Source organism: Hetaerina americana, unplaced genomic scaffold (genome assembly GCF_022747635.1).
Source record: "Hetaerina americana unplaced genomic scaffold, ioHetAmer1.1.p SCAF_3, whole genome shotgun sequence".
Lineage (NCBI taxonomy): Eukaryota > Metazoa > Arthropoda > Insecta > Odonata > Calopterygidae > Hetaerina > Hetaerina americana.
This window is the reverse complement of record NW_027286874.1, coordinates 33,472,860-33,486,763: the sequence shown is the minus strand read 5'-3', so window position 1 is coordinate 33,486,763 and position 13,904 is coordinate 33,472,860.

Sequence of the window (13,904 nt, the reverse complement as noted above, 5' to 3'; positions counted from 1 at the left end):
AAGCCCACTTACAAATCACAAACAAGTGCCTCATCGGGTGTCTCAAAAGGAAGCGCTTCGGTCCTCCATTTTTCCTTTTAACATTAATTACATCAGCTCTCGAGTTTCCAGTAAACTTCGTCACTTCGGTAATGATACAGTGATATACTAGAACATATACAATCAGGAAGGTTGGAAATCATTATTTAATGGACGCAATGCGATCGAAAAGTGGTGCAAGACATAGGAGCTAGATTTAAATTTGAAGAAGTGTATTTTGATAAACTTTTGGAGGAAGAGCATTTGACCTGATATCCTTTAAGGTATACAGGAAGCCAATATGACGAACGTAGGGTAAACAGGAAAACAATATAACTAACGTAAAATATTTAAATCCTACGATAACCTGGACATTTTCTGCAAAAATGAAATTCGCGAAATCTGCGAAATATCAATAAAAAATTAGAATTCATAAGAAGGATACTTGGAATATATAATAAGAGGGAAAAAGAGTTCTGTTATTTTACGTTAGTTAGAACCCACTAGAATATGCAACGAGTGCTTGGGGTCCTCAAAAAATAGGCTTCGTTTTTGAACTAGATTGAGTGTAATGTTGAGTAGCTAGGTTTGTAAATAGATGTTATGAACAACGAAGCAGTCTCTTGATACTACAGGGCCCGTACAATAAGTATCGGGACTTGTTCCAAAAATAAAAATTTATTGCAGTTATCATTTCAATTACTTCAAAAGCCCGCTGGAAGTCGGTTTCCGGAATACTATTGAGAGCTTTTGTCGTATCCGCTTGAACCGCCTCGATGAAGCCGAACTGGTAACCTTTGGGCTACTTTTGAGCTATCCTTTGAGGTTATAACGTTGTCCAGAAAATCTTCATCTTCCTGGACGCAGTCCTAAATGTCTTGCGAAATTTCCACCCGCGAGAGTTTCTGTTCCTCGCTCAAGACTCTTGGCACCAGCTTCGCGCACACTTTCCTCATCGCAAGATCCTGTGTTACAGTGGTGTGGACGGTTATGACTGATAGGCCGGTCTCCTTACTGCCCGTATACTGAATATGTTGCGTGTAAGTAGCTTCTTTAATGTTGAATTATTTTACAATTTTTTTATTTTATTAGGTGCATAATTGAATAAATGTCTGTGTGTATAAAAAAATGATTGTGCATGAATGACTGGAGACCTAAAATCAACCACCAAGCCTCTGTGCTAAGGATTTTGGGATTTTATGTAGATATATGTAGATTAGAATCAGCAGAAATAAAAAAGAATGGCATAAAAATGCATTTTATGAAGAACCGTGAGGGTCAGCTGAGCTGCCCGAGTACTAAGGAATATATTCCACAGAAAAGAAGATAAAAAAGGCCCATGGATACCAACGAAAATTTTAATTGTGTGTCTCATATAACGTATTATGAGGCAGAAAAGATTATTTCAATTCATCAGTTCACGCTCACGCTCTCCTTGAACCTCGTCGGTTCTTGACGTCGACGGCCGTCCGGCGCGGGGCTCGTCCTACATACTCTCTCGACGATCCTTGAATAGCTTACGCCACTTAAAAATTGCAGTTTGTCACGTTATCCTTGAAAACTTTGTAAATCATCCTCGACGTCTACGTACCTGGTTACCTCGTTTCAATACAAAATTTGATGGCGTACCGCTGTTCAATCTATCGCAAAATTCTGCACTTGCACCGAGTCAGTCAACATGGGGTCTACTTAAAACACGATATAGCCCAAACGAACGCTCGCAGGTGATTGGCGCTTGAACCGTGTTGAAGGTCAGACCCTCACTAACGAGTCTGCGTGTTGCGAGCGCGCAGTGACGTAAATTTTTTTCCCGATACTTTAATACAAACCTTGTTAGAGACATTAATCTCACTTATGAAAATAGTAAAAAATGTTTTACATGTACTACTATGTTTGCAAACTTGGACTGGGATTAAATGTTTGAACGGGCCAAGTTGAAAGAGACGTTCAAATTGCTATATTGTGAAACAAAACAAACGAAGAGCGAGTGTTGTATGTATAAACACACACACACACACACACACATATATATATATATATATATATATATATATATATATATATATATATATATATATATATATATACATACACATATCTATATATATATATATACATACACATATCTATATATATATATATATATATAGAGTTATATAGATATAGATATAGGGGTCGCGGTAGTCCAGGAGGTAGAGCGTTGGACTACTGACCGGAGGGTCCCGGGTTCGATTCCCGGGCAAGTCTCTGGGCACCTGCAGCTCCACCCAAGCTATGTGATTTTTCGGGTACCAGATCTTTCTGGGAAACCATAACCGGCACAGGGAAAGGAACTGCCCCCCTTACCCTGATGTGTGAATTTCACATGCCGTCGGGCTTAGTACTGGGTGAAATCTACCATCACCTACCAAACCGACCTTCAGGTTGATTACTGTGTTAAGGTTATATACCTGTATATATATATAGTATACAGAGATGAAGAGATGTATGTTCGGGAATAGGATATTGGGTTGTGCTTTGTTAGGAGAGACAATTGAAATATTTGGTTGTTTCATCCCAAAAAAAATCGTGAAGGGTGAGGAATAATATGGATCAGAAACATGGGTTACTGTCAAACAGACCAAAGGAAGTCAGAAGTTCTATGTATTCCTTACAGCGATCTGCGGAATGCGTGGTGGAAAACTCTTTCATTCATAGAATACTTTGCCTATTGCATGTGTTGCCCTACTTCCATGAATCACGTTATAATTGTGTGACACTCTTTTCAGGATTTTATCTGTAGAGCATAATTGATTTAAATTGTTCCCTTTAAACGATTTTTTGGCATGGCTTTTACTTTAGTAAAAACATGAGTGGAATATAATTGTTGGTGGGATACAAGTTCAACGCAACATTATGTATAGCTAAGAGTAAATAAAACATCTTAGTTGAAACTAAGACAAGTTTGTAGGAAATCACACTAGTTTTCCTTCTCCTCAAACGAAATGTACAAGCTTATCATGCTAAAACGCTTCACAAATCATTCTGTTTGAATATTATTTCGGAGCAGCAGTTACAGTTTCATGTTTAATTTCAGTTAAAATGACCAGAACTTCCAGAGGAAAATGTCTCAGCCTTTGTGCTCAGGAAAATGACCATGTAGTCAAGAGTCATAATGAAATCGACTGTAATAAGAGCTTGTGGAACAGAGCGAGAAGCGGAATGGGAAATGAAAGAAAAGGTTAGGGAACGCCTCATGAAAAAGACGACTGGTGAGCTTTACACGGTGAATTCACTATCATGGGGAACAAATGAGGACATTTCATGCTCGAAATGGCAGGCGAAAGGGAAAGCAAGCAGTAAAAATTGGCCGAATTCTTGCAAAGCTCAATATCCATTTATAAAGAAGAAAAGGATTCACAATGTACGTGTTTCTCCCATAAGGCCCAGAATTATGAGACATGGACAAACGGATTGTGCTTAAACCGACCGTCTTCATAGGAGTATATTACATGAGTATTACTGATCTTCTTAAAACTTAGTTTGAAGACATGTGGATAGGAATACTAATGATATTTTGTTGGGAAATTTTTGATTCTCTTTACTTTTATATGCACGGAATATTTTCATAACCAATACTTTACAACTTAATGCAGGTATATGCTTGTATTTCTATAAGACGTTATTTGCAGAAATTTTCTTTTCAATTTACGACTTTTAAGGTTTCCTCTAGGTTTTTTATTCAAAAATATGATTGATCGCTAGCCATTAGATTAGATAACATTTCATTACATTTTGGAATTCATTTCTGTACAAAGTTACGTTCGCATTAGATAAGGAGGACTACGTTAGGCTTTCCCAAATTATTTTACCTAATAAGTGTATTAAACAGATTTTTCACTTAAGATAAAAAACTAATTAAACGGTCAAGGCAAATGAATATAAATATTTCTTAGTTGCATGAAAATACGTCACTTTATATTGAAGGGATTTAATTGGCCCTAAATTAGAGAATAAATCAGAAAAATGTAAAAGTTAAAAAGATATAATACCTCTGGCATGATGAAAATGGAATGTACTACACTCTTTCACTACTTATCGTACATTTAAGAACGACGCAATGTAAAAACTAATGAAACCACTCCGCATTAACTCTTCTCATACTTGCAAGAAAGGTTAGAACGTTTCCTCTTTCCGGAAGTAATGTGTGCACTTAACATTCATGAATAAGAAATGGTTCGGCTGAGTGTAGTTTTATTAAAGCGTAGAGTTCTTGTCAACTGATGGGAGGGCATTATTTCCTTTCTTCACTCGAATCGCTTTATCTTCTTTCATTTCACCTTACACAGCAACCTTCACTTCGCTGTAACTCAGATTTTTAAAGTGGGAAGGACGGAATGAATCACCTTACAAAACGCTTTGTGGCCGAAACATAATTTCTCCAAGGCCTTTAGTAAAAAAGAGATGGAATATGGGAGAAGGGAGCAAAAACAACAGGAGCCACGATCGTTCGCGCGCTCACACACACACATACACACACACATTTATTTTTCCGCATTCCACAGTCTTTTTTAAAGGAAAATTTAATCGCGGTGCCTCGCCACGGTTATTTCCCACCTCACTTGTTTAAACGACCTTCGGGGTCATTCGTTACCAGAGGGTTCCGACCTTTAAATTTGCTCACATTCCCCACCCTGTGCTCTCCCTTTATTTATCCCCACTTCCACCCTAGTGCTCATCCTTCTCCACCTATCTATTTTGCTCCTATGTTCATGCCTCTGCTCTCCTCTCTCCCTTTCCCTGCACCGGACCCATTTTCACACTACCTATTCTCCTCACTCGCCAACCCTTTTTCGTCCCAAGACTTATCACCTACTCGATTCACACTCTTCCTCTCAAGTGTTCTCAACTCCCTGCTGTTTTACGATACACCTCGAAGAGCTAAATCCCATACCCTAACAAAAATCCCGTTTTCTTTCCTCCTCAACTATGAAACCGTTTCCTTCTTCCGCGTTCCATTCTTATTGAACTCTTCTCCTCTCTCCTTTTTCCACACTGTTTATCCACACTCATATCCTCCCATTCTATCCTCCCATTCTGTGTAGCTAGCTACGAGGACATATGTACACACTCCATAACCTACGATAACTATATGCCACATACAGCCATACCGAAATCTCGAAAGTCACTTGATATTTGGATACATATTTTTGCTTACATGTGCTCTGCCGTTTCACTTACCACCCATTTACGTCGTTGACATTCATTGGGCATTTAAATACGATGGATATCATTTCTCGGTATTGTTAAATTTTAGCAGTTTATGTATTTTCATAGCATGGCAAACCGATGCACTTCAACTCAGTCAACAATAAGAATGGTTTTATAGGCGTCGGTCATAATTACTTCAACGAGTGGATTTCCCTTGGGTACTGCGCCAAGCGTAACCACTAAATGATGAAAAGTCACATAATGCCACTCAGATATAATTTCCGCACTATGTGTTGAACAAATGAAGTTAGCCCACAATTTCCATATGAAAGTCACCAGGATGCATGGTGAAGTCAAAGGTTAATGAAAGTTTGGCAAATCCTTTTTTTCCAGATATTATGATTCCTAATGAACATCCAGAGTTGTAAAAATATGAAAGATAAGTGAAAGACTTAGACATAAACTTTTGAGTGGTCGGAATGGTTAGCGGTTTTCAACTCCCCTCACATAATAAAGCAGGGAAACTTCTTTTACTCCAAAGCTTGAGCAAATATCATTTAGTTTAAGGTAAAATGAGAATATTTAAATTTCAGAATCAGTAAAAACTACTCTTGGATTCAAATTCTATTCCCTGAAAAAGTTAACTCAAATAGTGAATTTATATTTGACTTGGGGCTCAGAATTAGGGATGTGCACGTTTACTGGGACAACTGAAGGACGTTTCCATTCCTTTTGTTTTTTTTATTGAAACGCTAACCGCAGTAAATATTCTCCTCTTTTCCTTTATCCTGATAAGCTTTCCAATGCTCAATTTCCTACTTCTCCTCTTTCTTCTTTTGCATCCATTCATATCTGCTCCTCCTGTTCACCATAACCTCCTCCACTCTTCCTAAATTGCCCAAGAGGCTTTCAATTACCTGGCAACACCACTTTCGCAATATATTTGTTAATTCTGAGGGAACAACTTTCCCGGGTGGCTGTTGTCTTCGCCCTTCCCTCCATAGCCGCAACTTTGGTGAAGACTTTACGTGACATAGCCGCGCGGATCGAGAGGATAATGCAGGACGGCGAAGGCTAGTGGTCGATTGGGAGGGAGCTGGATGAAGAGGACAGGGGTCGCGATTTTCCGGTGGGACATGGTGATTATGGGAATTCCCCGGCCTCTGGGAGTCTCAGTACATGAGAGGAAGGAGGCGGGGTCCGGAGACGGATGTGGGGAGGGAGTGAAGTATGAGAAGACTCCGTGGTATCCGACATTACTGTGTGTGTAGGCATATTAAAAGTGGGTGGGATAGGAAGGCTCTGCGCACAATATTTTCCGACGTCTACTACTAAGAATTGTTTCTTCGCCACGACGGTCTTGTGGAGGAGCGAGAGGGAGTCCTTGGAAACTTAAGAAATGGAGACAACGGGGGCCGATCTGGGAAAAATAAATTTCGAAAGATCTAAATTTCACCGGTTAGAGTTTTGGAAGTAATGGGGGGGGGGTAGGAAAATGGAATATTGAGTTTGATTGAATGAAAAGGTAGGGGAAGTTGGACCACTGGGTGAACACTTTTTCTTTTGGAGGGCTGCAATTGTCGGGGGTAGGGATAGTGAGGTTGGGGATTGAAATTAAACAATCATATAGATTTTGCCCTATGAAACTAAGATTAAGTAAGTAAGCTTATCATGTGAAAATTAAGATGTTAGTAAGCTCTGACATATTATCATAAATGAGAGATGAAATTATAATATCTTGGTCCTTAAGTAGAGTTATGCAGCAGATGTAGGTCCAAAGCAATAGAACTAGGTTACATTGGGAGAAAATATTTCATTTGGCACAAAATGTGAAATGTTTTAAACGATCAATTTGTTCAAGTGGTATCATTTTTAACGTGAACAAAATAAGAATGGCAAATTCACGAAAAAAATTATTATTACCTCCACATTAATGCCAAAAATTAAAGAGGTTCAGGGAGCTTAAAGTGATTGCTCCCTTAATTGGCAACGTTGCATCCCAAGCTCACCGAAATGCAATAGGAAAGTCATTAATTTAATCGTTACAAATCTTCAGTGACGCACATGAAAATGAAATGATATTGGCGAGCTTCTTTGAAACTGTATTTATTTCTATTCTCTAAAGGAACAGGGCGGATAAGTTTGAACACGTCTACCCATTAGCCTGACGACATGTCAAGATCTCATTAGAGTAATGGTAACTTAAAGCAGAGGGATTTTTAAATGAATACGTTTGAATTTAGAAAAGTACGGAGACCACCGAAGCTACTTAGTAACTTAGTTAATTAAAGGGAAGAAAATGAAAGAGAACCAACGAATATTCGTTGTATTTGTCAATCTATAAAATCAATTTATAACGAAAAGTGAAGAGTCAGGCGTGATGTTGTGGAATCGAGACATAATAAAAACTTCGTTGCAATTTTCCACAATTAAAACTTTATTTCGACCATGGTTTCGATACACTGTATCATCAACAGCTGATGATGATACAGTGTATCGAAACCATGGTTTTAATTGTGGAAAATTGCAACGAAGTTTTTATTATTTTATCAATTTATAATATCCTTTGAAATACTAAAAAATGGAACTTAATATAAAGAGCTACTTTAATAATGATAACAGATAAATCTATGTGCTTTTCAGTAGACAAATGGTCTCAGTAGTAAGGAACAGCCAAAGAAGAGAATTACTGACAGATTAGCCAAGAAAAGAATATATTACATAAAATGCAAACAAGACAAGTAAGGACGCCAACGGAAAGATACGCGGATGCATACCAACCAGCAAGCCAGTCTATGAGAGCAAGGAATTCTACATCTTCACAATACCTTCCTAACCGCCGTAAGGGCGTGTAGTGAGGGGGTCTCAGGTGACCTGCAATGTGTGCACGATCCCAATCATGACATCTCTACACAAACATTAGTTTGATATATATATATATATATATATATATATATATATATATATATATATATATATATATATATATATCATGCAGGTGAAGTGTCATGAAATAAATCGCATGCAGGATATCGACAAAATATATCTGTACACTCCCAATGCTAATTATTTCCTTCGCGCTAGCGGTCATATCTATTTTTATATATAATGTTACGAGAGAAAAATATTTTAAATATCCGGTCTACCACCTATCTCCCTGATTTTACGGGCGTAATGTGATCCACCGTAGTAACTCGGGGCCTGTAATATATCTTTTAAAAAATCAGATAAGTAACCAGCCTCACATTTTCGCGGTTTATATAACCTTTATTTCAACCTACGGTCAGCTGATTGCTCTCATCCTAATTCTTCCAATAGTGCCTGACGCTGCTACGTTGATCATAACAACCTTTTATAAACCTAGCTGCTTAATGCATTGAAAAGCCATTCAGGGAAAGGGAGTGTGGAAGCATTGAAATTGAAGCACAACAGGAGAATAATGACGATCACATGCACCAGTCCAATGACTAACAAAGGAGTTTGACGAAAGCTTGGAGAAGAAAGAAGTCTAACGGATACTCCGAATATGATGGATAACCTTATTGGACACTTTTTAAAAAGGAATTCCAGATGAAATCGGCGAAGTTAAATGGAAGAATTATGGAATAAAATTGGGCATTATAGCAATGAAACAAATGAGTAACATCAAAAAGAAGACAAATCGACACATGACAATATTTGGCAACAGAGGAATTGAGCCTAGAGCAAAATCAAACTAGCTTGATTAAAGGTGATGACCAGTAAGGCACTTATTCAATATCATAAAAGTGAATCTCCATTTATAATCATAAAAATGTTTCTCAATTTATATAGCTCTTGTTAAATATTAACCATAACTTCTATATGGATGGCAAAAGTGGTATGTATGCTACAATAATTTATTAATTTAATTTAATTTATTAATTTAATTTATTAATGAGCGCGATTACAAATTAAACGACCAAAATTTTAATTTTCAACCAACCGGCCGCCAACTTCTCCAAATAGTTATTTTTGATCATTTTCCCTGAAAATCCATGTTTCCCCTGGTAAATATTTTAACATCCAAATGATACGCACATCAATAACATTGATGTTTCATTTACATCCTCATTCGTAGATAATTGTATGATCCTCGGCTTCAGGTATCCCTGGGTTGCACAAATAAGCCGGGTTAGGAGAATGGGGCTTTCTGTAAAAAAACTTCATTCGGCAAGTTGTGGACGGAAGGGCGAGATGAGGAACGCTTGAGGTCAAAGGCGTGTGGGGGCTCGGAAGGTTGTGGAAGTCGGGGAAACGCAGAAGGGAAATGGATTGAGGAGGAAGAGTTGAAATGAGAATTGCTGAGGCGGTAAAAGTTCCTCTGGGATGGAGAGAGCGGCCGGCGGTCGGGGAAGAAGATGGCCGTGAGAGGCACTCTTTTTTGGCAGTCGCTAGATGGGGCGAGGGAGAAAGGGAGGAGAAGAAGAGAGAGTGAAGAAGAAGGCAGAGGGGGAGAGAGTGAGGGGGCTTGGTCAAAGGGCACTCCAAATCGAGGGGGGGTCTAGGAAGAGGGTGAGGGAGACACAGAAGGGGCTTCATGGATGAAAGGGACGAAGGAGGGAGCGGTGAGATAAATATGGTGCTGCGTGTGCGTCAATGTGCGTGAGTGTGTGTATGTGGGTGTGTTTTGGGTAGGTTATAAGGCGGGCAGAGGAAATAAGAGAAAAAAAAATAGGATTTGGATTCACCTGGAAGTGTTTATTCGACCGAGAGTGAAATTAAAGGATTTGAAGAGGGGAAAGCAGAATTTTAGGAAGAGAGGAAGAATGATGATGATAGAAGCTGCTATGCTTAACCGTGGTCCATGCTATAGGAAAGATCTAATTATTGTTTATGCTTGGATAATGGAGAACAAATGCTAAACTGGACAAATTTCACGGCATTTATTTGCTCTTAGAATGTTCTCACAGACGATGAGCACCGATTTACATAAAGGTGTCATCCTGCGAAGAGATAGTTATGATAATATTTTTATTTAAAGTAAATATCTGGTAAAAAAAACTAGCCACGCAAGGAGAAACGACGGAATATGAACATGCTGACTTTAAGAAGTAGGTTATGCGTGGTTTTTTTGAACTTATGCGTGGTTTGTTTTGGCATCAGAGGCCAATGATCACTACAATTTATTTTTTTTTACAGATGACAGAAATAAAATTTGATCAAATAATTCGGTTGATCTCCTCAAAAATCAGTAAACTGACCATGCCTATCAATCAAATGAGCTATCCATCATGAGAGATGATTGAGAGCTACCTGTATTTGATGAGTGGAAAATCAATTTTAACGGGGCACCGTCCCAAATTTTTCCTGGTGTTACACCCATCCGTCGAGCTAGCAATTGGTGCCTCAATGAAATCCTTTACACACACCGCAATGACAAGCAATCTTTGATGTGTGCCCGTGCTCAAAAAGATTCAAAGCTAGACTGAATGACGTGCGGACGGCTGGGTTCGACTGGGTGTCCACGTTACACAAATCCTCTTCGTTTTCTCGATCACTCGGACAACTTGGACGCGCCTAAAGGTGTCCCCTCCATAGTGCCTAGTGTGGAAGCGGCAAATGCAAGGATGCTCGTGATTCGAGAAAATGAGAAAGAGATGGGAGAGGTTAGAGGATGAGAAGGAAGTAAAATGAGTGGATTCATCCAGGGGGAGAAATTTAAGAGGGGGTGGAGCGACTGCAACCCGTTCATACCCCTGAGAGAACGAGCGCGTGGGGAACGGAATGGAGGAGGCGTCGAAATTAAAGCACGGGTGGCGTTTTGCGAGCGGTAATGAAAGCCTCAGAGTTATCGGCTGTTTTCATCTTTTGAGATGCTGCTGGTAGCTTTGGTGCTGGAGGGAGAAGGCGGATGAGAGAGAAAGCGAGGAGGTTACATCATCTGTGAGTGAGTTTATTTGAGTGGAAAATATGGATAGAGGAATGAACGAGGAGGGGAGCAGGCAAATTAGTTGACAGATTGTGTCCCGCCTTGCCGATCGAGAGATTTTCGTTTGCCGCATTGGTGGTGGCGCATCCCTTAATAATCGTTTCTGCTTTGATTTAACCCATACGGTTCCTTTATGACAAACAGCTATTCGGCTATAGAAGCCCAATCGATGGTCTCAAAGCTCCATAATATTGCTGTGAAAACCGATCTTCCTTTACTTGAAACTCACTCCTTTCAGGAAAATATAGGCCCAAAGTATACCTACAATGAATGAAGAGGTTGAATTTCCTTTTTCCTTCCCATTACCGCTATCATAAATTTATTAACAAGAGTAATATATGCATGCTAACATACTTATTAGTAATACCTGGGCACTCGCAATTTTTCAGCATGCTGCTTCAAACGGTATGGTTTTATGTATGCGAAATTTAAAAGGTTGCTTGGAGATCAAACGTTCGGGAGTAAGACATGGTGGCACATTTTTCGGTCATTTAAAAGTAAATTTTCCAGTCTCCTAATTCGTGCCACATTTAGAGGTGGTCATAAATGTTGGTTTAATAGATACCGTGCTAGAGTTCGTATTTATGAAAATCCTTAATTGGAGCCCTTAAGGTATGCAATGATGTATAACTAAAGTAGCCTTCAGTATTTTTACAATGACAATATTTTATGAAACAGCCATTAGCCAAAGCACCGCTGTTCTGTATGCAACCAGTTTAGCAATTCCATCCAAAATAATAATAAACCTGGAATAAGGAAATCTTATGATATACTAACAAAATGTTGTTTATCATAAAATATGGCATATTTTTCGACACTTGATTTTAATATATTTCTTTATTTTATTTTGACATATTATCATTAATAGTCTTTATAATTATCAAATACTTTCTATTGCTTACAATTAATTGATTACAAGTACTCCAAATCTGAAGCTCTAACATATTTTTAAACTTTTTGTGTCCACGTAAAATATTAGTAGACATTGGTTTTACATGAATGCGGGTAAAAAGCGGCGCGGGAAATTGAATCGAATTACTTTCGTCACGCACCATGTAAAATTTAGCAAACGAAATTGTTGAAAATATTCTATATCATGTATAGAAGAACAAAAACTTTATTTATTACAATGTTAGTACTTTTTTAGCTTAAAATAAGCCCAGGTGATGGATTCACCGAGCGGAGAGATGTAAAAACTGTCAGTATTTATGAACATATATCTATTCACACTATCAGGGAATTGATGAGACAATGGTTTTGCAACCAAGTGCTTCGACCAATCAACCAAATAAAGGCACCCTATAATACTGTGAAACTGTAGGTACTAAAATGATGGAAAGTGAGGGATCTGGGGGCTTAGTATTGGCCAAGATGATTCATATTTTACACTGTAAAAGTTATTCAATTCGGAATATCAGGGAATAACTCCGTAGAAGTAAGTGTGTTGATAAAATAAGGAGATCTTTTAATTTGCCAAGAGTAAATCTCTTTGAGTTAACCGTATGCTTTGAATTCGTATACTGTGACTAAATGTTGTTGACTACGATCAGTGGTGACATGACAGGCACGGTAATTCGTCAGACGATCTTGTTCCTTTAAAACCCTAGAACTTTAAAGGATAGCTGGATAACACTGAAGCATAATTGGTTAAATCCCTTGCCGGCAAATTGAGGGGTCCGGATTCAAAGGCAAATAAAGGTGAATAAGTTTTACACAGGGAAATCTATGCGTCCTTATTGATATTATATTGACACGTTTTGACATGGGTATAGAATTTAATGTTGATGAGAATAGCTTTGCTCCATGTGAATTAATTGTAAGATAGAAAAAGAATTGAAGGAAATGAATATGAAAAAGCCGGTAGGAAGAGGTAAATTCAACGTGGACTTAATTAAGGGCCCAGTAAAAAATGGAAGGGGCGTTTTCATTAGCTCAATCAAATCATTAATGAGGGATAAGTTTGGTTGGATGACTAAATGTGATCAGTATTGATTCCCATCCCAAAAAAAGGTAAGCGTAGCCGTATACGACAATGTGTTCGGTTTTCATACGAGGATAAGGTGGCCCCTTTATGGTCAATGACAAGGGAATCCTTAGGGTATAATCAGTTTGGGTTTAGAAAGGAAAGAGATACGAGTAACTCCATTGCATTTAATGATGTCACTGATCGAATAAGTATAGCATTCAACTGGGATTCATTTCCCTATTCGATAGATTTGGGAACCGAATTACAGAGTGAAAATTTGGTAGAGTTAATGCCGACGATCACTGGTAGAAATAAATAGAAAATTAAAAAAGAAGCATATTACTGTTTCGTGGATTTTGAGAAGGCGTTATTCAGTGAGAATCCAGTAGAATCGACGATTATTTTGCAGAAGATAGGAATAGATCGGAGGAATATGAAACCAGCGTATCACAGACTGCGCATGTGCAATTAGCGGATGAATAGATAGGGGTGGGTATCGATAGGCAGGGAGTGAAATAGGGCAACTCTTTATCGTCCGTGCTTTTCAAAGTATACGCGGAGGATATTGTAAAATACTTTTAGGAAAAACTAGAGTTTAGTCCACCGAAAATTAAGTGCGATAGATATGCGATGAAATTCAAAGTTATCAAAAGAGATACTATGAGGTTAAGGAGGAATAGAAAAATTGATTTGAAAATTAAATAAGAGGTCCATGAACTATATCAGGTAGAACACATCAGCTACCCAAGAAGTGTTTTGAAAGGTGGTCAAAGCTGTAGG